This window comes from Rissa tridactyla, chromosome 6 (genome assembly GCF_028500815.1).
Source record: "Rissa tridactyla isolate bRisTri1 chromosome 6, bRisTri1.patW.cur.20221130, whole genome shotgun sequence".
Taxonomy (NCBI): domain Eukaryota; kingdom Metazoa; phylum Chordata; class Aves; order Charadriiformes; family Laridae; genus Rissa; species Rissa tridactyla.
The window spans coordinates 29,026,018-29,049,099 of NC_071471.1; the positions used below are offsets into that span (position 1 = coordinate 29,026,018).

Genomic DNA, 23,082 nt, shown 5'->3' on the forward strand with positions numbered 1-23,082 from the left:
AGGCAGCAGGACTTCCCATCTCCAGAGCGGGACCTTGCTGGTCCCAAATAGCCCACTGCAGAGGCCCTCTGGAGAGCTAGCATGCCCTAGAGAAAAGCCTAAGGCTCCCAGATAAGGACTGGCACCATGCCCAGCATGGGTCGTGGTGTCCCCAGGGTACGGATGCCACCTCCTGGCGATTACCTGGCCCACTTGCAGCAGCCAAAGTGCCAGAGTTGGTCCTCCCAACTCAGCTCCCTGGCGCCAGGTATTCCGCTCCACTTCCACAGCCCTCCTGAAGTGAGGCGCAGGAGATCCTACTGCTGCAGCTGTTGGATTAATTCACGTAAAGTCCATAAGTAGAGAAAAATGGAGGCAATGACAAAGCCCTAACAGCTGTGTGCTCAGCCAAGGGACACGGTCTCTCCCACTGCCTCCATCCGCTCCCATTACTCACTTCTGCAGTTTTCTCTGGGATGGTGAAGTGGCCAACGGCGGTCAGTGAGATTTCCTGCACTGGGAAGCAGCTCAGTGTGGTGAAGTCCCATTTGCAGAACAGCAGGTAGGAGGCTGTGAGCACCATGACTTGCTCCTTCTAATTATTTCAGGTATCAGTCCTAGGGGGAAAAGCAGAGAGTTAACTCCTGGCCTCGTGCCTCCCACCCCAAGCCAAAAATGCAGTGCTGCATCTGACCCAAGGCTCTGCTGTTTCTAGCCCACACACTGATTATCTGAAAATCAAAATAGCAGCTCAACCTTCCTTTTCCAAAAGCATACAGAGTAGCAGTGCTCAGTGGCTTGGACTGTCCATGCCAGATATTGAGAGCAGAGAGTCTGGGAGGTTTTCAAAGCCCTTTTTCAAGATCCAGGCAGGTTTACTTCCCATTCTAGGGTAGAGGATTGGGGGTTTTTTTATAGATGAGAGACTGGAAAGCTTCTTCCTAATATGAAGCAACTAAAATTAAAGAATAACCAGCATTTTCCTCGTTCGTCTGGAAATTGCATTACAACTGAGAGTCAGCTTGGCGCAAGTTTGCAAGCTGTGATATCAGTAGGAGAATTTCCCTTCCCATTTACAAAAGGAAATTAATTTTGTATCCACCGGATGGCAGTGTAGGGAGAGCAATCATATTAGTTGTAGTATTATTATTCTCCTTCTAAGCCTCTCAGAAGTGATTGCAGACACAGCAATTCATTGCTTATTAAGATCTCCCTACATTACGACCGGGGAAAAAAAATCTAGGTCTCATTAATAAACCGTCTTCTAGGATCTCTATAAGGCAGGCTCTGATTAGCCAAGATCATTCAATAAATAATTTGGCTTGTCTAACAAAAAGACATGATTGACTGGCAGGGAGTGTGCTTTAAATAGTTCACTCTTTAAAATAAAAACAAAGACTTTAGATAGAAATACAAATAGTAAAAGGGCAATATTTAGAATTAAACAGAATTGAATCAGGCTGGCAGCTGACAGTATACACAAAGTTCACTTCGGAGTTCAGACTCTGCAGGACTGAATTATTTTAAGTCTGAAATGGCCACATTTTCTCCAGTTTCAGTTGTCAAAACATTTCAATGAGAAGGAAAGTCTATTCTACTCTCAGACAAGGCAGGACAGTAGTTCTCGATTGCAAAGAGCAAGTTTTTGTTTCCTGCATAGCATAAAGCTTTAAATAATAAAGTTGAATGTTAAAATCCAGGTAAATAATACTATTGAAATCCATGGTATCATCAAGACGATTGCCCCAGGGTAATAAGTGGTGGAAAATTATCAGAAAACAAAACTTGAGAAGCCAAGCCACAGGCCACCCTAGTGCCACTAGAGGGCAATAGCAAACAAGCAGAAAAAACAAAAAAACAGAAAACAAAAAAAAAAAAAAAACCGAACCCAAACTCGAGGCGAGAAGCTGATTGCGAGGAACTGATAAAAAATGGTCAAGTTGTCTTTACCGGGGCAGGAGGCGCGGCTCCCCGGTGAGCGCTGCTCCCGGGTTCGTCTCTCCCGACCCCGCCGGCAGCAGGCAGGTAGCGCCTGCCCTCGGCTCCGGGTTTGGGTTCCTCTGGGTTAGTCAGTGGAAAATATTCACAGACGGTTTTTGGTCTAGGAAAGAGCCACAGGTAAAAGAAGTACTTTTAATGGCATGTGTTTAAGCATCGTCAGATAGGTGGTAGGATGCCACACTGAACAGATGATTGATCCAACATAACACGTCATTCAATTCCAGATGTTGCAGAGAGTGAGAAAGGGAGATGGAGAGACTTCAGCAGCCTGATCTATTTGGCTTACCGAAAGGAAGATTTGGAGGTGATCTGATCTAAATCTATTAACATTTCTCAGTGGGGGACTGTGAGAGACGCTAAAAGGCTCCAAGAACCTAACAAACAAAACTGTAACTAGATCCAGAAGCTCAAAGTAAAAGCTGGATAAAATCAAACTGGAAATAATATGAGCATTTAAAAATTAAAACTTGCAGTAATGCCAGTAGTTAATCACTTGAACAAAACGTGTAGGGGAGAGTTTTATTCTCCACCCTTGGAGCTCTTCAAACAAGATTTTCTGTCTTCCTAAAATATGCGCTGTAGCTTAACAGTGAATTATTAGCCTTGATGCAGACATCACGGGTACAGGTCTTGTCTGAATGAGGCAGAAGGTGAGACTAGATTAGCAGCATGGTCTCTTCTTGTAATTACAGCCTACAAATATCAAGGCTCTTGTCGCAGACAATTGTCTTTCCGCTGTAGGGGCTGACTCCCACCTTCGCAAACTCACTGTGTCAACGCAGCAATGACAGCAGCTCCAAGGACTCTAACGCACAAGGAGCAGAGGTGGCTTTTGGCTACTGGGCCAGTTTCTGTTGCCCAGTCATTACCTGTCTCTTCAAACAAAAAGGGCGTGAGCCTAAAAAAACCTGTTCTCTACACCAAACTGTCCAAGGCCAACAGCGGGGTCATTCTGTACCCCAGCTGGGGTACTGGTTCCTGGGCTGTGAGAAAAGCCCAGGAAGTTGGGAAGAGAATTGGACAGGAACTGATATGTGAGAGTGATGGAGAAGAGGTGTGGGCCAGTTTCAGTATTCTGAGCCTCCAGAGATGTTAGTCACGCAGAAGTCATGTAGCACAGAAAGTAACGTCTGCAGTGCCCACCCTTTTCTTTCCCAGTCCTGGGCCACAGGGAGACCTTCAGCGAAGGAACAGGAATTTATAGTGGATACAGCTCCTTGGGAGTTGCATGTCGCACAGACAGAGAGAGACCTGTGACTCAAGCATCCAAAAGCACCGTACCACTGAAACACCCCCTGCCTCAGCCCAGCCCTCGTGTGCTGCAGGACAGACAACACCAACGTAAACAAAAGCTCAGCCTTTCCCACCAGAGACAGAGCAGTGCTATCCCAGCTGCAAACTGTTCCAACCTAACCAAATGTCAGTGCTTTACAAGACTGGACAGTTACAAAACAGACAGCACGTGATGACAGAGCATTGGCCTTTACAATAACTCAGGGGCTTTTCTCTGTGGAAACAGCGCGAGGTGGTGCAGGAATAAGGCAGGTAGAGAGCAGGCGGAGAGTAGCAGAAGCACATAGCGCACTCTGCTTGCGCTCCTCCTCGGAGGAAGGGCTTGCAGATTCTTCTGAGGGTTTTGCCAAGGCTAAAAGGTGCTGTCAGCGAGCCGAGGGAGCTCGCTAGGAAACCGCACGGGCACAACAGACATGGCAGGCTGCACCGGGCAGGGGGTGATGGCCACATGTGCTGAAGTGGGAGTGCTGGCCCAGGTGACTACACCTGCCAGACCTCCAAAAGCCTAGCTGCAGCAGTGAGGGGGAGCTCAACATGCTGGGCCCATGGCTCAGTTTTCTGCATTAGTAAAAATATCCAACAAATTAAAGCAAGAGGATTTGCTGTGAAAAGGAAGGTGATATGAATATGTTTGGACATTGTAGGACAATGTAGGACAAACCTCCTCTAAGCATTCCTCCCATGACTCACCTGCAGCAAGTCTCCACCTCTCCTTCCTCCCACTAACCCTGGGGTCCTGTGTAAGATCCCCGTAGGTGTCACTGCTGCTTGCTTCAGGCTTGGACTCTCACACATCTGTTCACACGTGATCTCTCTAACATCTACCGCCTACCCCAATAAAGAAACCACATCTGAGGGGGACTCCTGTTTAGCCAAAGTAATCAGCAATTAAACTCCATCTCTTAGGATCAGCCTGCAATGCCTTTCTTCTTCTGGCATGTAACTACAGCAGTTCTACAAGTCACACTACTTTTCTGGGCAGGTCATTTCCAAAGAAGGTGGCCTGGAGTGACAGTGGCTCTCCCCCTTTCCAGGGCCAATGGCACACGGGGTGCACCTTTATGGACGCTCACATACACACACAAAGCAAACACCATGACCTTAAAAATAAATGCTGGAGCCCAGACCACCCTCCCACAGCCTCCTACTCAATTTGCAGGGGAGGAGAGAGAAGGTTATGGGGCAGCAAGTCTGATACAAGCAGCTGTCAGACTGACACAGAGCTGGTGGATGTAGGAAAGTGAAAGCATCTAGGTGGGAGTGCACAGCCAAATTAGGGGTCGAAGGGTTAAGAGAAGAGAGCCCATTATTCATCACTACCACTGTGTTCCAGGCATAAGAAACATTTGGAGCTAATTAGAGGGAGAGCAGAACAATGCACTAGAGAAAGCAACAATGCCCTGGTTCAACCCAGCAGATGAGCTCCGTGCTCAGAGCAAATTGGTCTAAAATGAGTATTGCTCCATCTCAAAACCAGAAAGGTGTGACCTACTTCTCTGACCCTGGCATCAGCAGGCAGGAAGAGAATTGACAGAATGATTCTTCGTTCCCATCGTGTGGAGATTGAGCATATTCAGGTCCATTTCAGAAATAAAAGCCAGCAGCTTTTCCAGCTGATTTGGGGTAACTAATAACACAGAAGTGCACTCATTAACTAAGCTGGCTTGTATTGTAAAGAGTTCCAAGCCAACAACTAAACAGACTTGGTATAAACAGCCATGATAGTGTCAGTGTGACTTAGGAGCCTTAACTAACAGCCTTGATATTTTCAAATGTAAAGTACATTCAGCTTTTAAATTATTTAGTGGACTTTTGCTAAGACTTTTGTGCCTGAAGAGTGACACTTTTCAAAACTGAGACTACAGCGCCTGAATGCTATGCTCCATGCAAGATCTGGGAAGCACTTAGGACCCTCTCAGATGAGCGCTCCCAGACAATCGTAAATAATTAGCTGTAGTTCTGGAAGTTATTTTCCAAAGCCACTTAGAAGTTGCAGTGTCAAACTAGCTTGATTTTATTGCGAGCAGATTATTTGGGTGTCGTCTTTTAGTGAAGCCACTCTCAGACATTCAGCTTGCTGATCACAGGGTTCACGCTCTGAAGAAGAAATGAATACTTCAAGTTTTAGTATCTGGGTAAAGAGGAAAAACGTTGAAAGCTCAGAAGAAACTATCAGTGGACTTGTGGGCTCCAAGCAGGTATTTTTAGGTAGCGTGACTCCCCTGTATTTGTCAACAGAGAAATCTTGAAAGCTCCTGGGTCTCAGTGAAAGCTGCATGGGCACTATCTGTATTTGGCAGACACTGGACAGGCATCTTAAAAAAACTTCTGTCTACAGGCAGAAATTAAGGCATCAGCATTTCACAAATGACAACTACTCTTTAAAAGGAATGCCCACCAAACATTTTCAAACCTTATGCAAATCACCACTTCAGCTGAACTGGCTTGAAAGCCACTTTGACGCATCTTTGCAACACGCAACAAAGCACAGGACCTGGAGGATGGCAGCAAGCTGTCCCAGAGAAGGGAAAATTGTCACATGAGCCAGCCTGACATCCTCAGAGACTCACCTACACTTCAAATGAGGAAGAGCATATTGCATCTGCCCTGTGCCACACTCCTTTGTTAGATGGGCTATTTAAAAAATAAAGCAAATATGCATGATTGCCAGGACAGACAAATGCTAACTTGACTGTCATTGCTAGAAGGCGGTGTTACCTCCAGTGGTCCAGGACGAATGCGGACAGGCCTGACAACATCAGAGGATCCCAGCACCATTCCCTACCCACAAGGGACCTGCGCGTGCCATTGCTTCCAGTTGGCACTCAGCCTATCGTTAGGCCAAGCAACCTGCAGTAGACGCTGTGTAATTACACTGCCGTGGCAGTATGCACCCAGCCCCAGCCATTACAAGATAATATCACTGTAGTTACCAGGATGCCAGAGGCTTCAGTGTATGGATGGTAGCCCCAGGGCTGCCACTTGCCAGACCAAATGCCACTATGACAGCGCAGACTTGCCGCCTAACTAATTGCATCCTTAAAAAAGTTAACAACCCCCACCCCAAGAAGAGCAAGAAGTGAAAGCAGGAGGCAAAAGTCAATGGCAGGGATAAAATGCCAAGCAAGAGGGCAGAAAGCTAGTCTTTGTGTCTGGGGGACTCCACAGATCTGGATTTCCATCTTCTGCCAGAAACTCCCTTCATCTCAGAGTCTATCCAATACAATGGTATAGATCCAGGGGAGCAGACGTTTGAAGAAATGCCTGCACTGAGGATACCATATCCCCAAAGGAGGTGGAAGAAACCTGTTGACAACATATCTTCTTGTTGCCAAATGATCAAATCGGTTGTTGCAGGAATCCGAGTGTATTCCCTATGCTGTCCGCAACAACCGGATAATAGCAGTGTTTTTGAGTGCAGATTCCTCTGTGCCCACACCGGTTTAAAACTGGGTTCAGAAGAGAAGCCTCTTCATCCCAGCTTTGTCTGGTCTGTTCCGATCATAAATCCTTTGTAGAAGGGACTGGCTGAGGCTCAGGGTGTGTGTGAACATCACCCAGCACTAGGAAATGCAGCATCAGTTTTGGCCTCTTGCAGCAAGACCACACAAAAGGCAGAACTGGCACCTTCAACCTGGGATTTAGCAATGAGAAGGTATTTCAGCGACATTTGGGAAGAAAACTCTCTGGCCGTGTAGTAATGTCAGTCTGCTGGGTTGGAAGATCTTAATATTTTTTTAGCAAGACCAGCCTCTACAAGTAGGAAAGCCATTTACTCAATCTCCTCTAGTCTTTTCTGCCTTCACCTGCTCCACTAAAATCCATCGATGCTTCTTGTGGGAAGTATCACTTCCTGCAAAAGCAGAAAGTGATTTTTCGCTATGGACTTGGCCTGAGCCGCAATCAGCTGCAAAATGGGTTGGTCCTGAGTTCAGATCCAACCTTAGAGAACAGTGGGAAGCACCCACTGCCACAACACTGTCATGGACAGCATGCCTTGCAGTAATTCTAAGCAAAGGTATCTCCTCCTTTCAAAAGTCTTTTCAGGCACATTGAATAACAATAGTGTGATAGTCAACAATATACCAATAACAATATAACAACAGTCAATGCCAGTTCTCTATCAGTGATGCTGGCTCCTCCAGCAGATACCCATTCTCTTACTTGTGCAAATGGCCACCTTCCTTCCAGCCACATTAAACTTCACTAACTCAAGATCAGGTAGGGACTTCTTTTCTACTCCTCTTTAGGATGGCAAATAGAAACACTACAAGATTTTCAGAAAGTATCAAGAGGGGAAGCAGTATTTAAGACTTGGAAAAAAGGCCTTCTCTCAATGGATGACGTTTCCTGGATGTTGTCTCAGGCTGATACACAGCTGTTTAGCACAAAACGGCTTTCCAAAGCACCTAAACCCGAGCCTGACAGTGTCTACTTCTGCACTTTTCAAATGGCTTTGTGAGACCCCAGAACTGTCAGGAACGGCAATAGATGTTATTCTTGTCTCCCACTAAATCTAGGGTGCCACCTGCAAAGATTCTTAAGTACAGAACATTTACACTCCCAGACAAGAGTAATGTGCCACCTATTAGACTGAAGAGTTGTCATTTGCCAACTGCTAGGATTTTCTTAACTAGAAATAGGCACTGCAGAGAAGCACTAAGTTCCAGCAAAAAAAAGAGCTCTGGCACCAACCTTCATTGTTTCCTTTAAAGAAATTGCTACAGAGACCTTTAAAGTGAAATCAATAATGATTCAAGTTCCCATCTCCCCTTGCCAGCTCTGAGCAAATCACAGATTTGCTGATGTTGACGTGTCTGTTATTATTATTATCTTGTCTAAACAAAGAAAATAGTAGTATCTTCCAAAATGCATCCACAACTTGTAATCAGTAGGTCTCCAAGTACTTTTCAAAAAGGACAGTGTAATTATCTCAGTTTTATGGGTGATTATCTGCATTTTAATAGTGGAATAACTACAGCACAGGAAGAGGAATTAACTTGCTCAGCTGGGCAATGAAATAACAAGGAAGAGAGCCAGATACTCTGAATTCCCATCAAATGGCCTCCAGATAACACTTTTGTTAATATAATCAATTAGAAACATTACCTATCACCCATCTTCAAAGAATTTCACAAACAGTGAACAGACATCAGTGTTAAACTGCACTGTGCATCTCAGTATCCCATTGCACCACCTGCTTTGATCATCTTTACTCTGTGCCAACAATTCATGTAATTAATAGTACCCATTCTAAGAGAAGTGAGATAATTGACTTATCTAGCAATCACTTCAGAAAGAATATTATTGGAAATAGGTCTACATTCTAAACACACACCTACCTCTAAGATGATCTAGGCCAAATACCAGCTCCATGTGAAGCGATGCTAACACCAAGGCCAGCATAATCCACAGCTGCTTGGGCATTTGTCCTCTGTCCACAAACCTCGCCTGCACCACTGTGCTGCACCTCTCCCAGCCCTCCCATGTCTTCTTTCCAACAACCTGTCACCCACACCATCACCACAGTCAGACCCCACCATGCACTTTCATGACTTCTCAGTCAAAATCCAGAAGCTTGAGAAGTTTTCTCTGTATGCTTGATGACGTGGACCTTCTATGGCTTGGTCAAACACTCCTGGCTAAAATAAGGGAATGTTACAAAAGAACAGTAAAACAAACCTGTCAATAAAAGACCACAGCTAAAATATAACTTCTTCATTTCCAGATCATCAGATTAATCTCAAATGTGTAGGTGGTGCCTTCACAGAAAGCCATTAACGCTAGTTTGCTTTACACCCTGTACTCCATAGTAGCCAAGTCAAAATAACTCATCTAGCCCATCACCTATCCTCTATCTGGCTAAAGAAAATATTGAAATATCTGTGTCCCAACGTGTCTAATGCAGATGGCAACAAGGCAGCCATGACATCCTCCCTGTCAATCTGTCATAGGATTCATCACAAGGGAAGACCTACTAGCTCTAAGCAGGCAATATCTTAGTCACCAAAACCAAAATATTGAAAACTACCAAAGCAATGTCAAAGATCTTCAGCTGTTACAACAGAACCCAAGGTAGGAGCATGGGGAGAGCCTCACGAGTTAATACAATCATCTGTTGGTTTATAGAAGTTTCTAACATGTTTAAGTGGATTCCTTGTTGCACACATGTTATTTCATCAGCTTTACTGAAACTACATCAAATTTAGAGCAACGTTACACAAAGAAAAAAAAAAAGAAAGAAAGTAAAATCTGGCAGATTCTGTATGAAGCATTAGTATCAACAGCTGAGGCAAAAGACAGAGCTGGAGGGGAAAAAGTGTGGAGCTACTGGTAGTGTCTCCTGGGATATGAGCAGGTGTAAGAGTTCTGTGAAGCCCCCAGACTTCACATGTTCCTCTGCCTAGAAAACCCACAAAGCTTCAATATGAGTGGCTTTTCATGTCAGTAGCAAAACGCAGAACCAGGAGCATTTTAGATGGTTTCAGCCTCCCTAACATTCCTCCTGCACAGCTTTGATTTGACTGTATTGATCGTCTTTGCTCAGAGGAGATAAAGCTGCTTTCCACAGAGAAATGCAGAGCAAAAGGATTAGACAGAAAGGACTGTAATTAACAAAGGCAGATATTTTTTTCTACTGGCAAGAACTAGGTTCAGTTTTGCAAGTTACTGTCTATACCTTTAGCCCCCAAAGCACCTCTGATTTGCCTCCCAGTATTAAATTCAAAGCTAGTAAATAATAACATTCTCATATAATCATTATCTTGGTGATTTTGGCAGTTTTATCATCTCAATATTAACCTCTAAAATGAAGGCTCAGTTATGAGTGTGCTTATATGTTTGATTTCATATATTCACGTCATTTGACTCATACAGGCAGAGTATTATGTGGCTGAAATCTCCAGAGTAGGTTTTGGGAGTACGTAGCTAGCCTGAATTGTTAAGATCCAAACCTAAGCACAAGGAACTTGCCTACTAGAGCGTTGCTGCTCACAGCACAGTGCAGGCTATGGCACAGCAACAAAGAGTCATTAATTAGACTGTAACGATCCCATGGGTTTAGGTCCATTCCTCTATACATCACATGTTCTTAACTGTCAAATTCAGGGATAATTCTTCCCGCCCCCCCCCCCGCCCCCCCCCTCGTCTTTTGGGTACAATAGCTCATGGGCAGCTACTGATGGCAGCTTATAAATATCTCTGCTGATGAGTATGGCTCTCCTGAGGTGATGCTTTGGAACAGGAGTCTCCAAGACAGAACTAAAGACCACATTCACAACATGTCACAGATTAGTGGCTTTCAAATGCTACTTTTTTCCTTCCGGAAAGCCTCTCTGCCCATCCCTTAGACTGGAACAGAAACTAAGGACACAGCCTTGCAAGGTGCCAAGCAACTTCTGTCTCAGTGAAGGTATCAGGAGTTTAAAGACCTTAGAATAGAGCTCTTGCAATAAATGACTGACAATAAATGGCAGTAATCAACCAAGCACACCCTAATACCATCCTTGTACATTCCCATATAACATTTGCACCATCAAAGAAGTTGTTGCAGTTGGTCACTGCAAGGTAATTTCAGTCTCCTGTACTGTGCTCTGCTTCCGAAGCATTAGGGAATAAACCACCACCAATATAACAAATTAGACAGCACCATACGTTAGGAATTTGCTGCAACTCCAGCCCTCAATGACTAGCACGGCTTCAAGTGTAAACAAACAAAAGCTGCGATTTGCGCCAACTGTTTACTCTGATTTTAAGTCAGGGTTAGCTTTGCCAGTACAAATTATGCCTCCCTTTGTCTTCAAGAAAGCTGGCCATAGACTGGAGGAACTGAGACAAATTTTTTGTACTAAATGAGCTGTCTGATTAGATAGGTCCCTTTTCACCAGCTTTTACTTCTCCATCAATGAGCAGGAATTTTACAGCATTTATTATATCCCTTGTCTTCCACCATTACTCAAATACAGATTTAGCCTGTATCCTCACTAGAAGTTAGGGAGACAGAGATTCATCTGTTGGTGCAAATCACAGCATGAATGACAGTGAATAAGATCAAACTACCGGACACTTCTTTGCCCTGTTAATGTAAGTCACGAAACTACAATTCAAATTTGGGGTCATTAAAGCAGAGTGCTTACGATTTTCTTGGCCAGATAAAAGCTAAGTATTCCTGTTGAGGCTTCAGCCCTCAAAGAACTCCCAGCATGGATGGACTAGTGAACAGTGAAAATAAACTGTTACTGCCTTTGCTTACCCTGGTAATAAAGAACTTCTTCATGGGATGCTGCTTTGCACAAGGGCTTGCACGGAGAGTGGGTTTGGAAGTCACAGGTGAGGGCATGGGACTCCCATTCAAGTGAGAACCTGAAGCTTTCCCATTACCATCTTTGTCATCATGTTTCTCTTCCAGTTGCCCCATCTGGAACTCTTGCTTGTTTTTACCATCTGACATTTCAACAGCCTAAAAACAAGAAAAACAACCCCTTTAAACAACCAAAATGTTTGATCAGATCTTTTATATAAATGAAATGCTAGTGTATGCCAGGCATCTGAACTTGGTAAAAATAAATGAGTGCTTCAAACCCACTATTGTTCTCAAGGTTTCTGACCTTCAAAACATCATTCTATTCTATTTGTAAACAACACAGACATGACAGAACATGTGAATACCACTTCACCCTTTGGTAGCAGCACCTATCCCAAGGCCTCAAAGCGTTCTGCAAATATTAGCTAAGGCTCTCATGCCTCTAAAGAACTCTTACTCTTCTACAAATATTAGCTGAGTCTCACCTCATGCCACTCAGCCCATAGGAGGTTAGTGCTGTTCTCCAAGTTCAGAAAGGTTGAATGCTCCAGCTAAGGTTATTCAAGAGTTCTGTAAAAGACTCAGGCAACATAAATAGGAGTTTTTAAGACTTTTAAGTAGGCCTGAACCTCTGGAAGATCGTCCAGAGTATCATCCACACCTGCATGCCACTTTTGGCAACTCTGGTAACACAAGACCCAAACCTACACCAATCCAGATCTAATTTAGACAAGAGAAAGCAACGAGGAAACCTTAAACACTAGTTTAACTGTTCACCTTCTTTCCCCCACCTTTGTAAGTCTCATAGTCACTTATTCTTTTGTGCACAAACCTTTGTGCAAACCAAGGAATAGGAGGCCTCAACCTGCATTTAGCAAAGAACAAAAGGGGACACAGGGCCCGACAGCAACACACCGCCTGGTTAAAGTGAGCGGTGATGAACGTTAGTTGAACTCACCCAAGTTTCAGGCAGGTAGCAGTTTAGCACTGCTGCACTGGTACAGCTGGACTGGTTGCTAGACACTGATGAATGAACACAAAGATAAGGCCATGGTAACTTCTACGTGGTAAATAGCCTAAACTTCCTAGGAGGGCTCGTTGGAGGCAATTCATTTCCAAGGCACAGAAAAACGTGCTTGGCTTTTGCTCATGTCTCTCTTTTACATCTTTTGTAAAGCTGGTCACAGACATTTATTTAATGGGAGTTTTCAACACATCTTGTCAAAGGGCATCACTCCAAGCTCTGGCCAAAACTGCAGTTTACATTGATTTTGATTCCCTCTGGGTTGTGCTCCCATCAGAGGGTAGGAACACTTTTCTTCAGTGTTGTTTTGGGTCACCCAGACTCCCCAAGCAGCCCATCTACTTCAGGATTACCACAAGAAAGAAGCCTCGCAAAGCTGGAAGCTCAGAGCCTGCATGTTGCAAAGTTGAAGTACAAAGCAAAGTTTCCAAATATGCTTTTCTTGCCTGTAAATGACAGTTTATTTCCATTAGAGAATCACCTAAGAATATGTTCCTAACAGACTGATACTACTCTATATTAGCATAAAACTGTACACAGTCTAAGATGATAAATACGATGCCTAAACTGTAATTATAGATAATGTATCAGGGTTGGTTTTTTTTCACCCCAGAATTTTCTCTTCTATATTTTATGCAGACTTCAATCTGCATTGAACCTAAACTGAAAGAGCAGAGTGATGCTGACACAGAAGAAAGCAATGATGCTAGCAGTCAGTATGAGGTTAAAGTTCTCCAGGTGGTTACTTTATTGTTGGATAGAAGGGACCAGTCCACATGGGTGTTGGCTTTTGGCCTTTTTACAACACATTGCTGACTCTCGGAGTGCACTGTGACCTTACACAACACTGACAATGAGTATTCCTCCCAGAGCCTTCCAACCACCACCACGGACAATTTCATGACAGCCTACAGGTACTATCTGGTTCCCTCAACAGGAAAAACTACAGTGCACTTAAAGCCACGGGTAAAATGTAGAGCAAAAAGTGAGAGCTGGGAGCCCGAGCCAGCCATACACATTCAGAAGGAAAACAAAACCTGCATCGTTAACTTGGGGTTGGGTGGGAAGATGTAACACAAGTGAGGTGATGGGTTGTTTCCCTGAATGTCTTTAGCTCAAGACTAGGTACCTTTCCAGAGGTAAAACAGAGATCCCAGCTATTGGTGGAAGGGTAACTATGAAGATTTTGGTGGTGTCACTTATGGAGTTGATCAAACTAGAAGAGCCAGTCTCTCTCTTTAGTGGTTCAAAGAGGGGAAGAAAAAAAAAAAACAAGAGAGTAATGAAACCCACTTTCCTTATTCTGTGACTCAAATTGCTAGAAGGAAGAGAGAGCTCTTCAATCAATAGAAGAGATTTTTCAATCAGCAGATCTGACGCACAGGCCAAAAGGGTTCAGAAATACTTCTACTCTTCGTAAGATGCCTGCAGGACTGTCCTCAGAATGGCAGCCAGGTTCCCTCTTCCAAGAGGTCTGCTGGCGGTCATACCCTCACCACCTCTCTCTTGAACCCAGGTGTGCAGTTAAACACAGTGCATCCCTGAACATGGTTACCAATTTAAATGCTCTCCAAAGACTTGAAATGCTACTGAGGTAATACAGTGGGGCAGAGTCTCACAGTTATGGAGAGTTTCCTTTTCTCCAGAAATAAGTTAGGAAAGTCAATCTGCCTCGTCCCTTAATAGAATCATAGAATGGTTTGCATTGGAAGACACCTTAAAGATCATCTAGTTCCAGTCCCCCTGCCATGGGCAGGGACACCTCCCACTAGACCAGGCTGCTCAAAGCCCCATCCAGGCTGGTCTTGAACACCTCCAGGGATGGGGCGGCTACAGCTTCCCTGGGCAGCCTGTTCCAGTGCCTCACGGCCCACACAGTGAAAAATTTCTTCCGGGTATCTAATCTAAATCTACCCTCTTCCAGTTTGAAGCCATTACCCCTTGTCCTACCACTACATGCCCTTGTAAAAAGTCCTTCTCCAGCTTTCTTGTAGGTCCCCTTCAGATACTGAAAGGCTGCAATGAGGTCTCCCCAGAGCCTAGGCTTCTCTAAATCATAATTCCCTGGCTAAAGAGCTGCTCTCAAACCTCCTCTTAACTGGTATGGTGGAAAGTCTCCATCTCCTCACACTGCCCTACTATAAATGGTGCAGAGAGGTGCTCAGCTGGAATTGTCCTAGAAAAAAGGCCTAGGAAGAAGAACAGACAACCTAGTTGCTCTATCACTCCCCCCTTGCAACACAGAGCCCCAAAAGCTCCCAAACTGAACTGGCTCTGCGGGCTCCAGACTCACCGGGCGAGTCCCCGACCCTCCCATCCACACAGGTTGCAATCAGCACTGCCAAGAGGCCCCACTACCACGGGGCAGCTTCCCGTTCTGCAGGATACGGTATAAATGTAAGCTAAGACACTCCCTGTCCCGAAACGCTTCATGTTTAAGAAAAAAGAAAAACAAAAGATAACAAAATAAAGGGGTGGCCTTAATGAGTGCACACAGTTAATCCAAGAACCTGAGCTTTTGTTGCAGAGCAATGCAAGGTTTACCACTGATGCTGCTGTTGATATTTCTAATAGACCAGTGGAGTCACAACACACCTGGTGTGTGTCGTGCTTCCCCCAGGCTGTGCGCGCATCCGGGGAGTGCTTGGAGCTAGGCGACCTTGTCTTTGATGCTGGATGTCAGGATGAACAGACGATGAATCTGTCTTCGAAGTGGTGTCTTCATACCTATCAGCTTGTGCCACACCACAGACTGCTTTTGAAGCCGTTAAACACTGTTCTCATCTTCATTTTCCTGCCGCCCCATCCCTCCATCCATCCACGGGGAGGTCACATCCCCTCTAAAAACTTCTTTGCTTTGCAGCTTGGTTCTGCTTATTTCAAAGGAGCTCCCAGTGTTGCGTTCTTTCCATAGAACCCCAGGGAACTTCTAACCGCAAAATTAAGCAAAACAAAGTCCTTTGAATATTTTCCAATTAACCTGAGATTGACACTAATGTTTTTCTCTTGGTGTTCCCACTACTTGAACAATTGGATTTCTCCTCTATGCCCCAGCTGCCTGGCCTTTTGCAGCATCAAAGATCTAAGTAATTCCTTTCCCAAAGATCGCTCTAGTTTTAAAACACAGAGACCCTTTTCTGCTAAGTTCACTTCTACATTTCCCTTCTAGGTTGTATCATTTAGCGGTAGAGATCAGAGAAGCCTTGCAGCAGCACAAATCCAGGGAAGATATCAAAGAAGAGACAGCGTGGCAGGTTTCGAGCAATGAGGGCGAGTTAACACTGCTGAAAGCCTTCAGGGTTGCATTCTACTCCCAGTCTCACAGCATAAATATCCAGAGAAATGCCTTGCTGTCATGACAGAGGGTTAGTTCTGAACATCCGGAGCCAGCAGAGAGCATAATTGCAATGCCATAAAAAACGTCAACATTTGTAATTCATGCAAGAGGCTGGAGGTAGCAGGCACTGTCCCAGCCTAGTGCTTGCAGAAGCACGCCGGCCTTCGAGAGCCTGCAGGCACCATGGCCCATTAGCCATACTTCATTTGAGCTGATGGCGATGCTGGAACACACGAACCCTCTCACTTGGCTAAAAAGGCAGTTCTGCCAGCAAAGTCGCAGGCGGCTTCCGCGCAACCCGGAACAAAGGGAGGAGAAGGCTCCCAACACATAGTAAAATAGCAGCACTCCCAGCAGATACACAGACCACACAGCACCTAGGGAACAGCCAGCACATCAGAGATGGCGTGTTTATACCATTTATCGCCCACTGTTGCCTAGGTAAGGCACATCTAAAAGCTATTGGGCGGATTGCCAATGTGTCCCAACAGCCAAAGTGGGGAGTTTCTGAGCACTTTCTGTCCATTAGCTTGCAAATGTCCCTCTGAAGAAGGTAACATATTGTCAACCACCCTTTACAGATAGGAAAAGCGAGGCACAAAGAACCAAGTATCCCAGTTCTCCCTCCCTTCTTTCTAAACCATAAACAACAATAATCCTTCCCTCAGCTACTGGAGCCAAAAGACTCTTCTAGAAAAAGCAAAGCTGCCCCTTGCCTGGAACCGAGTAGCCAAGAGTAGCTAGAGGTAGCAGCCTGAAGCCTGTGCAGTGCCTGACACGGTTTCACCCCGAGATTTTTTCCTCCAGCACATCTCTGCGGTCCTTGCTTGTACTCAGGAAAACGTGCTGTGCTCTGTATGCTCAAGGAGTTCACCTTCAATAAACAACCCAAAAAAAGGGAGCCAGTGCTGGCACGGTTGCACGGGTTGCTGCAGGGAGAGGCTGCAGCAATGTCAAACTCACCTTTGCTGGTGGCTGCTGCCACTTGCTGGGAAGGAATCCAGCCCCTAAAGGGGGAACACTTAGGAATATCAAGAGCCAAGAGCAATTTCACCCCCATTAGTTAATATCAAATATAAAGGACACTTTCCAGCACATAGCAAACAGTCATTGCCTCCCTGAAAGACAGTTAAGGTCTGGGTTCTAGGATCCTTAAGTGATAAAACTGAAGTATATGGAAAGAAGTTGTTTGTTTGTTTGTTTTGGCAGGATAATATTGATCGGTAAGTATACGTAGCACTCAGACTACTGCCTGGAAAAGTCCTGAGGGAGAGGCAAATTGTTGACCCAATCCGGAGAGCAAGTACTAAGCCCCGTCGGCAGTACTGTTCAAGATGCTGGGCAAAATGGTCAACAGCTTTTCTGGTTGTAGTAAAATCAAGTGGCATTCATTCTCCCTATCCTGTAAAAACAGAGAAAACAATGGGTGACAGGTCATTCTGAAGGAAGAGCAGGATCCCAGGATTAAGCACTAAAGACATATCAAAGCGCTGTTGAGAGTCCCAAAAGTATTTAAGCAGACCCCCACTATGAAGCAGGACTATGCAGCTTTCAAGCCCAGATCCCTCGGGGTCTCTTGCAACCCTGAGCAGACTTGCTAGCGTTGGGTCAATGTACCAGCCTGACGCTGGTCCAGAGAATGCTGTTTAGTCTACAGGTGCACTACGACAGGCTCCAGCAGCAAAGGCGGAGATTTTCCTTCCCAACACTGAATTTAAGATGAAGGAAAAGATGCATTCAACTCATGGCCCTTGAGAGATGATTGCAGCCCTACAGAAAGGTGGTAAAAGGAGCATGAAACTTAATAAAGGTAATGAACATCGGGAACAGTAGTCAGCTTGTCTAGGAATGCAAGTTTCCAGTCTGGCTAGGCCAGAGCCAATGGAAAATATCAGGCTTATTCTTTGACTCCCCAGGCCCTCCAGGGCCAGCAGATGTGCTGCACCACTGGAACCAGCCCTGAGACAGCACCCAGCCTGCCTTCACTTCAGCCAGGTCAGAAGAGAAAAGCTGGTGGAGGGGATACGTGAGGATGGTGGACATTCACGGAGCAGGGACAAGGGACACAGAAAATTCCTGGCTGACTTCAGTTCTTCCATAGATGCTCTGCACAGCCCAAGCATCTGCCTTCCCTCCCCTTCTCCATCCTCTCCTCTGCAGTGTCCTTTGTTTCTCTACCTGGAAAAACTCAGGAATAAAAGAACTTCCCCCTCTTCCATAAGTCAAAAGCACCAGCGATAGCAAAGCATATAACAGAAGTTGTTATTGCCTAGAAGAGGAGAAAGAAATTCTCCTCTAAGGTCCCCACCACCACCATGCTCCTGCTACAGTTTCTGAGCGTAAGAATTCCTGGCAAAACCAGGATCAGAAAGCAACTTCACTGCTAAATAAGCGCTAGTAGAAATAGGTAAACAGCCTTGCACTCCGTCATACTGCCCGAAAGACTGAGCGTGCCAACAAAGGCAGCACAGACTCTCAGAGCAGTAAATAACCAAGTAGGCAGAGCAAACAAACATTTGAAACTCCATATGGCAAAAAAACTCTCCTTGGAAGGAGGGGGTGAAAACAGTTTTGTCAGAAAGGAGGAAGTTTTCTCCCCTTTCCTTCTCCCCACTTCCCAGCCTTTCCTTCTCTTGTTTACTTTGTTTCCCTGTTTCTAACCAAGTAAGAGAAAATCCAGTATTTGTGGAACTGGGCTCTTTCTGTTTAACTCCAGCTGTGCCCACAGGCCACATACTGGCTTAGTAAAATTTGCCCAGTCTGACAAAGTGGTTTCTCAAGCTTGAAATAAAACCATAGTGATTTTTACACTACTAAAATGACTGGCCCTTGACGGGACTAGCAATTATCTATGAATTCCAAAGAAAAAGCTTGTTGGATGGCACAGCACCGTGTCTGGGGATGCAGAGACTTTCAGTGCTTTTTGCTGTAGCTCTTCAGCCTCTTTTGAAATACAGCAGCACAGGGAGCTCCACAGCAAAAACAGGGTGAAAAAAAAATCCCACAGCAAAACAGCTCAGAGGACTTTTACCTGCCACAAGCGTGGGGTTGGAGGGACCTTGCTGTTAGTCTCAGGTCAAGGAAGAAGCAGCATCCGAATTCAGAGAAAAGCTCTCGCCAGGAAGAGCAGCCACGAAGCTCTTTGGGGGAGGCGGGCTCCTGCTGCAGTCACCATCACAGGGTAGCTGCGCCACTTCCTTTATGGGGAACACCTGCATGCATAGACCTGGGGATGAAGAGGAAGGCAGCTGGTTTCCTTATGCTTGATTTAGGGGAGCGGCTGCTTTAGGATCTAAGAGCCAGCTCTTATCAGAGAGGGTCTGGGGCCTGCAACTGTGTTATCTGGTATCAGAAAGTCCCTTTGGGCAGGGACTGTGGGAGCAGATGCTGACCTCAGCCAGGCAGCACAAAAACAAACCTCAGCACAAAAGGGCAGGACGCCATGAAATAAGAGTCCTTGGGAAAGGAAACAGGGAGAAACCGAAGCTGAAATCTTGATGCTTCTAGGAGACGTGGAGAGGGATAACTGAACAGGATGAGACATGGCCAGCACAGGGTTGCACGAGGGCAGGCTGAGGGTCTGAGCAGGGCCAGCAGCTCAGGCCAGCTGAGGAAGGAGCAGCAACACCTCTGCTGCAACCAAGGGCTGCTTCCAGGCCGGCAAGCAAAACCTGTCAGTGCCAGCCACGCTGCTGCTTTCTGTTTGTCTGCTCTCTGAGGTCTGGCAGACAGTCTCGCCCTTCAATGCGCGCCCGGTCAGTGCCCAGCAGAGCACCAAGGGCCTCTCAGTCCTGCTTGAAGGGAGAGAACAAACCTTTGCCCAGGAGAGCAGGGATGAGGCAGACACGGGAAAGGTAGGTGGCAAGCCCGTCTTGCTTTCATGTCTTTTCAGGCTGAACATTTGGGAAGGAAAGTTTGCCTCGGACTGAGCCTCTGTCTGGGATTAATTCAGCTCAAATTTGTAGTCACCGCAGGCAGCAAGGAAGCTGCAATAGCTATTAGAGGACAAGCCAAAGAAGTAAAAGCAAGCAAGGACAAAGAGTAGCCCTTGCCCTTCCGTAAAAACAGAAAGGAGGCACAGGGATCCAAATTAAAAAGCAACTACTAGTCACCAGTACTAGCAAGTCACTGTGGGCTGGCCAGCAGCAGGACGGCCGCCCCAGCCAGAGCCTGTCTGCCAGCAAACGGCTCTGGCGCAGCAAGCGTGGCACACCCTCCTCAGGCGTTCAAGCCCCAGCCGAGCAGCCCAGAGCCGACTGGGAAGGCCAGCGGGGCTGGGAGCGGCCATGGAACTGCGGGGATGGAGAGAAGCAGCCAGCTTGCCGCCTCCTGCAATTGCTGCTGGCCGAGGGCCTCCAAGATGTTGGCGTTGCTCTTTCTTTGTCTGAGGGACCTGAGAGGCCAAGAAACCCAGAAAGAATAAACTGCAAAAGGAAACAAGGCCATCGCATGGCAGGGACAGAAAGAAATGCAACGCGGCAGTTCAGCGCCCAGCAGTATCACCCAAGACGACTCAGAGCCTTTCTGCCCTTGCACACATAGACGCCGCTGTCAAAGCCTCAAGGCGGTGGCGATTTCCCACCTGAAGGCAGGAGGTGGTTTCCCATCCGCTCGTCTTGGCTCCCTTGGCTTCGTGCAGGCACCAGGCAGCGCCGGCCCCCCGTGGTCCCTCCCCGGATGCCATCGCCTGCTCGGACAGGAGGTGGCAGCAGATGGCCGCCTATAGCGCCCAGCCGGGCCCGGGAGCATCTCCCGGAGACACCCCGGTGCCCATGGGAGAAACCCTCCAAACTCCCAGGGACGGAGCAAGGAAGGCAGGAGGTGCCTCCCGAGGGAATCTCCCCATCCCTTTTCCCCATCCCTGCCGCGCCGGCTCTGCAGCCCCCATCCAAATTCAGACACGCCACACCCTGGAAGCGCTTTGCCGCAAATTGAGATGTTTTAAAAACAGCCCGTATTGAGAAAACAGATGGCAGCAGCTAGGAAGCTCTGATTATTATTGATTAATGCGGGATTACAGTTGGCAATAGGAGATATTGGGAGCAGCAGAAATTAATGCAGACATTATCAGTGGAAGGGGGGAAAAAAAAACCAACCACAAAAACCACAAAGCAAAAGCACAAGGAAGGATGAGGTGTGCTGCCCAGGTTCCCTCCTGCTCTCGACAATCAGGAGTCATGCTCAGATAATATCACAATCCACAAATGTTTGCCCCCTACATCGGCTGTCAGCCTTCACCAGAATAAAACTTTTTCTGAAGTTCAAAAAAAAAAAAAAGTGACTGGAATTATTTTCCAACATTTTGAAATTTCTGTTTACATCTGCCAGCTTAGGAAATACCAATGGGCAATCAGACCAGACCAGCTGAAACAGGGTGTCCCAGATATCTGTTCCCTCTGGATCCCTAGGGCTACCTTCCTCAGACCTCTAAAGCCTGAAAACCAGCTGGATTTTAGAGTTCCTACAAGTCACGTCTCCAGACCTGCAAAGGAAATTTCAGGGTTTGGTATTAGTGTGCTGAAAAAACACACACGAGCATGGACACCAGTACAAGGAATGGACTGGGACATCCTCTTGGCCAGCCACCAGCTTGGCCCCTACCTTTCATCCCATCTCTGCAGTCTGGTGCCTGGATCGCTCCAGCCTCTGTCCCCATTCAGATGCCTGTTTCACACAGCCATCCTCCAGGCAGCGCACCACTGGCCGAGTTTGCACCTCTAGCCCCAAGTAAAACATGATCTTGTAGGGAAAGGAGCTGTGATGGTTAAGGTCACTCCTTTAACCGTCCTTTTTTATTTTTGTGTGGTGGACCTCACCTCTCTCGCATAATATCTGCCCTTCCACCAGGAGAGGTTCACACACAGCTGCCAGAGGTATCACCAGACAGAAACCAGCAAGGAGCTTTCATATCCTCTTCCCAGAAAAAACAGACCCTCTTCCTAGGAGAAACCCCTAGGAAACATAACGGATCATAGAAAGCAGTACTAAATGGGAACTCAAATGGTCACCGACACCATCCACAGTGGCCTAAGACATGATCACCTCCACTTAAACAATACATGCTCTGGGTGGTTTTGGGAGTTGGCTTTGGGGTTTGGGTTTTTTTGGGGGGCAGGGGGTGAAGGGACTGTGTGTTTGTTTTGTTTGAGGTTTTTTTCCCCATCTCCAGCAAGGAAAATCGTATTGTTCAGAAATCCATTAAAGATTAACTCCTCTTACCCTCAGAAAATACTGTCACATGTCTAGGCTTGATCACATTTTCTGTTTCAAGGTAAGACCAAGACTTTTGGCCCTATCCACAGGCAACATGAATGTTTTCTCTTTGCAGTATCTGTTTACATGGTTGAAGACTATTCACCGTTCCCTGTCTCTTCACCTGCAGAAGAACCCTTCAAGGTAGAGACAACTTGATATAACAGCAACTCACATTTGTTCGAATTTATTTACTTTCTTAGACCATTTCAAATATAACAAATAAGGGGAAGCAGAGGGACAGATCTTGAACCCAGCAGCTCTTTAGTAGTAATGGAAGTCATATAGTCCAAAAGTATAGCTTATCTTGTTTTGGGTTTTTTTTTTTTTTTAAACCAGATGTACAATCTGTTTACTGAAGATTGTATCAGAGTGGAAGATGTAGACTTGCTTGCTTTACAGGTTACTATGGAGACATCCTTCCTTTCATTATTCTGTAAACAAACCATGTTACACAGAAGTGAGAAGTTCTTATTTTTGGCCATTCAAGAATTGCCTGTGATTAGAGCGTTTCATGTGCTATGAACTAGTAAACATCTCTGCTGAATTGGTTTGTTTTATCACAAGTTTGGCCAAGGGGAACTCAACTGACCATGAGGTGAAGGTCAAAGATACACATTTTATAGCCTTACAGTTCTTCTTTTGAAGTCCCATCAGAGAACCAATGGTTTCACTTTCTGCTAAGTTCCCAAAAACTTTGATATCTGTCCCCAGAATAACACAGCAAATCCCATCAGGCATGAATAATCACGCCTCCCTTCTCCTCAAGCCTCTTTCTAAGGAATTGTAAATTACTTTGCCCAGTGTCAGAGTAGACAAAATAGTAATATCAAACATTTGATATCAATAGCCCTGTCCGTTGATTCCCAACGGCCTTTGGGTCACAACTACTAC

General features: G+C 45.9%; 1 long non-coding RNA gene across 1 annotated transcript in view; it reads right to left on the bottom strand.

Moving 5' to 3' along the window:
• Window positions 1-11,554: 11,554 nt before the first annotated feature.
• The window catches only part of LOC128911930 (uncharacterized), a 40,037-nt gene continuing 28,509 nt past the window's right edge, over window positions 11,555-23,082 (bottom strand). Inside the window, exon 3 of the long non-coding RNA XR_008467239.1 lies at window positions 11,555-11,731. This is a non-coding gene — a long non-coding RNA (uncharacterized LOC128911930). The remainder of the gene's footprint in view (window positions 11,732-23,082) is intronic.